Source organism: Palaemon carinicauda, unplaced genomic scaffold (assembly GCF_036898095.1).
Source record: "Palaemon carinicauda isolate YSFRI2023 unplaced genomic scaffold, ASM3689809v2 scaffold512, whole genome shotgun sequence".
In the NCBI taxonomy this organism is placed as follows: domain Eukaryota; kingdom Metazoa; phylum Arthropoda; class Malacostraca; order Decapoda; family Palaemonidae; genus Palaemon; species Palaemon carinicauda.
Window position 1 is genome coordinate 2,945 of NW_027171776.1, and position 4,556 is coordinate 7,500.

The following is a 4,556-nucleotide window of genomic DNA, read 5'->3' on the forward strand; positions in this document are numbered from 1 at the left end:
ATGGTTTAAATCCCACATATGTAAACACACTGAATTTTGTTGATTTAATATTATTTAATATTATGAGAGAGAGAGAGAGAGAGAGAGAGAGAGAGAGAATTAACTTTGACTTCCAGTGCATTGTACCACGGTCTTCCACTGTCTTGGGTTAGAGTTCTCTTGCTTGAGGGTACACTCTGGCACACTATCTTATTTCTCTTCTTGTTATTTTGAGGTTTTTATAGTTTATGTGTGTTAGATATATTTTAATGTTTTTGTTTTTAAACTTCTCTTGTAGTTTATTTCCTTATTTCCTTTCCTCCCTGGGCGATTTTCCCTGTTGGAGCCCTTGGGCTTATAGCATCCTGCTTTTCCAACTTGGGTTATAGCTTAGCTAGTAATAATAATAATAATAATAATGATAATAATAATAATAATAATAATAATAATAATGATAATGATAATAATAATAATAATAATAATAATAATCACTGAGCTATTTTCCCTGCTGGGACCCTTGGGCTTATAGCATCCTGCTTTTACAACTAAGGTTGTAGCTTAGCAAATAATAATAATAATAATAATAATATGTTTCGAATTCTGGCTAGGAGGATTAATAATAATAATAATAATAATAATAATAATAATAATAATAATAATAATATGTTTCGAATTCTGGCTAGGAGGATTAATAATAATAATAATAATAATAATAATAATAATAATAATAATAATAATAATAATAATAATAATAATAATGTTTCGAATTCTGGCTAGGAAGAAAGAATATTTTAAATTGTTTGTATTCAACTACAAAATAATCTGAAATCAATCGAGAGATAATTTCATGTGATAAGCGCATATTTGGAATTCCCATTATAAGATAAGCCTGAGCTTTAAATTCAAATCATGAAATATGTCTATGCTTTGCAATCCAGATAATACAAATCACAAAAATTCAAGCATTAAATGGATTTTGTGCTTTGAATTCTAGTTATAAAATCATCATCTTCTACGCTTATTGACGCAAAGGACCTCGGTTAGATTTCGCCATTCGTCTCTGTCTTGAGCTTTTAATTCAATACTTCTCCATTCGTCATATCCTACTTCACGCTTCATAGTCCTCAGCCATGTAGGCCTGGGTCTTCCAACTCTTCTAGTGCCTTGTGGAGCCCAGCTGAACGTTTGGTGAACTAATCTCTCTTGGGGAGTGCGAATAGCAAGGCCAAACCATCTCTATCTACCCTTTACCATGATTTCATCCACATATGATACTCGAGTAATCTCTCTTTTAGTTTCATTTCTAATCCTGTCGTGCCCTTTAACTCACAATATTCTTCTGAGGGCTTTGTTTTCAAATCTAAGAAATCTGTTAGACATTGATTGCCATACCACGACTCATGTCCATACAGTAACACCGATCTCACTAAACTGATATATAGCATGGGCTTATTTTCACAACCACGGGATACAGTTAAGTGTTTCTCACTGTAAGATAAGAATACAGTCACTGTCAATGTTTATTAGCTAGTCTTCTACACTGTCTCCTATAAATATGACTTCCACAATGCCACTTTTCTTAACTATGGACAGAGGTTCAGTATTTACCCTTTCTGTCTGTGCCTGTCCCCTTGTTTGAAAGTCTCTCTGTCCAAAGATACCCAAAGACATAAGTTCTGGTATAGAAAAGAAGAAAGTAGGCAGATGATGCTACTCTCATTGCAGTACTGGATGTGTAATTTTGTCCAAATGATACCCAAAAGGCGAGATTACTGGTCTAGATAATAAGAAATTATGCAGATGATGCTACTCTCATCGCAGTAATGGATATGTAATTATGTCCAAAAGATATCCAAAGACAAAACTACTGGTAAAGAAAATAAGAAAGTAAGCAGATGATGCTACTCTCGTTGCAGTAATGGATTATGTAATTATGTCCAAAAGATATCCAAAGACAAAACTGCTGGTAAAGAAAATAAGAAAGTAAGCAGATGATGCTACTCTCGTTACAGTAATGGATATGTAATTATGTCCAAAAGATACCCAAAGACATAATTGATGGTATAGAACATAAGAAAGTAAGCAGATGATGCTACTCTCGTTGCAGTAATGGATATGTAATTATGTCCAAAAGATACCCAAAGACAAAATTGCTGGTCTATAAAATAAGGATGTATGCAGATGATGCTACTCTCGTTGCAGTAATGGATATGTAATTATGTCCAAAAGATATCCAAAGACAAAACTGCTGGTATAGAAAATAAGGAATTATGCAGATGATGCTACTCTCATCGCAGTAATGGATATGTAATTATGTCCAAAAGATATCCAAAGACAAAACTGCTGGTAAAGAAAATAAGAAAGTAAGCAGATGATGCTACTCTCGTTGCAGTAATGGATATGTAATTATGTCCAAAAGATATCCAAAGACAAAACTGCTGGTAAAGAAAATAAGGAAGTAAGCAGATGATGCTACTCTCGTTGCAGTAATGGATATGTAATTATGTCCAAAAGATATCCAAAGACAAAACTGCTGGTATAGAAAATAAGGAAGTAAGCAGATGATGCTACTCTCGTTGCAGTAATGGATATGTAATTATGTCCAAAAGATATCCAAAGACGAAATGCTGGTCTAGAAAATAAGGAATTATACAGATGATGCTACTCTTGTTACAGTGATGGATATGCGATTCTGTCCAAAAATTATCCAATTACAAAATTGCTGATATAAAAAATTAGGAAGTATGCAGATGATGTTACTCTTGTTGCAGATGCGTGTTCTCAATGGGATTATTGCTTGAGTGTACGGATGTCAGCATCCCTGAATGATCATTATTTTCTAGACTGCTTGAAGGTTTAGTTTTCATTGTCCCACCAATACTGATTAAGATCTAGTTCATAATTTAGATGAGTTTCTTTAGCCATGGTAGGCAACTCTTCTCGAAGGACACTCCAAAATCAAACCATTGTTCTCTAGTCTTGGGTAGTGTCAAAGTCTCTGAACCATGATCGTCCACTGTCTTGGATTAAAGTTCTCTTGCTTGAGGATACTCTCGGCCACACTATTCTATCTGTTTCCTTATTTCGTTTCCTCGCTGGGCTATTTTCCCTGTTGTAGTCCTTGGGATTATAGGATCTTGCTTTTCCAACTAGGGTTATAGTTTAGCTAGCAGTAATAATAAGGGTAGACGACTCTTTAGCTATGGTAAGCAGCTTTTCTCGGAGAAGGACACTCCAAAATCAAACTATTGTTCTCTAGTCTTTGAGAGTGCCATAGCATTTGTACCGTGGTCTCCCAATGTCTTGGGTTAGAGTTCTCTTGCTTGAAGGTACACTCACGTACACTATTCTATGTTTCCTTATTTGCTTTATTCACTGGGCTATTTTTTCCTGGTGGAGCCCTTGGGCTTCAGTTAGAGTTCTCTTGTTTGAGGGTACAACACTCAGGTACACTATTCTGTTTCCTTATTTGCTTTCTTCACTGGGCTATTTTCCCTGTTGGACCCCTTGGACTTATAGCATCTTACTTCAGATGAAGAATAAGGGTGAACATGAAAACTTTTCAATAGCTGACAGAGGTCAATCAGACGATAGAATTTTAATTTTCAGACGACAGAGCTGGATTGTGTTTTTACGTGATTCGAACGTACACTATTGTTATTGAACATTCAAAGTAACTCCTATATTATTTACTCAGGTTTATGTTATTCTGGGAAGAAGACATAAAGGAGTTCATCCAGTTTTGTATGGTCTCTTACCGAATAAAAGGCGTCCAACATACGTACAGCAATTTCTTGTGACAGCATTAAACCCAACAGCCATTTCTTGTGACAGGATTAAACCCAACAGCAATTTCTTGTGACAGGATTGAACCCAACAGCAATTTCTTGTGACGGGATTAAACCCAACAGAAATTTCTTGTGACAGGATTGAACCCAACAGCAATTTCTTGTGACGGGATTAAACCCAACAGCAATTTCTTGTGACAGGATTGAACCCAACAGCAATTTCTTGTGACGGGATTAAACCCAACTGCAATTTCTTGTGACAGGATTAAACCCAACAGCAATTTCTTGTGACAGGATTAAACCCAACAGCAATTTTTTGTGACAGGATTGAACCCAACAGCAATTTCTTGTGACAGGATTGAACCCAACAGCAATTTCTTGTGACAGGATTAAACCCAACAGCAATTTCTTGTGACAGGATTGAACCCAACAGCAATTTCTTGTGACAGGATTAAACCCAACAGCAATTTCTTGTGACAGGATTGAACCCAACAGCAATTTCTTGTGACAGGATTGAACCCAACAGCAATTTCTTGTGACAGGATTGAACCCAACAGCAATTTCTTGTGACAGGATTGAACCCAACAGCAATTTCTTGTGACAGGATTGAACCCAACAGCAATTTCTTGTGACAGGATTGAACCCAACAGCAATTTCTTGTGACAGGATTGAACCCAACAGCAATTTCTTGTGACAGGATTGAACCCAACAGCAATTTCTTGTGACAGGATTGAACCCAACAGCAATTTCTTGTGACAGGATTGAACCCAACAGCAATTTCTTGTGACA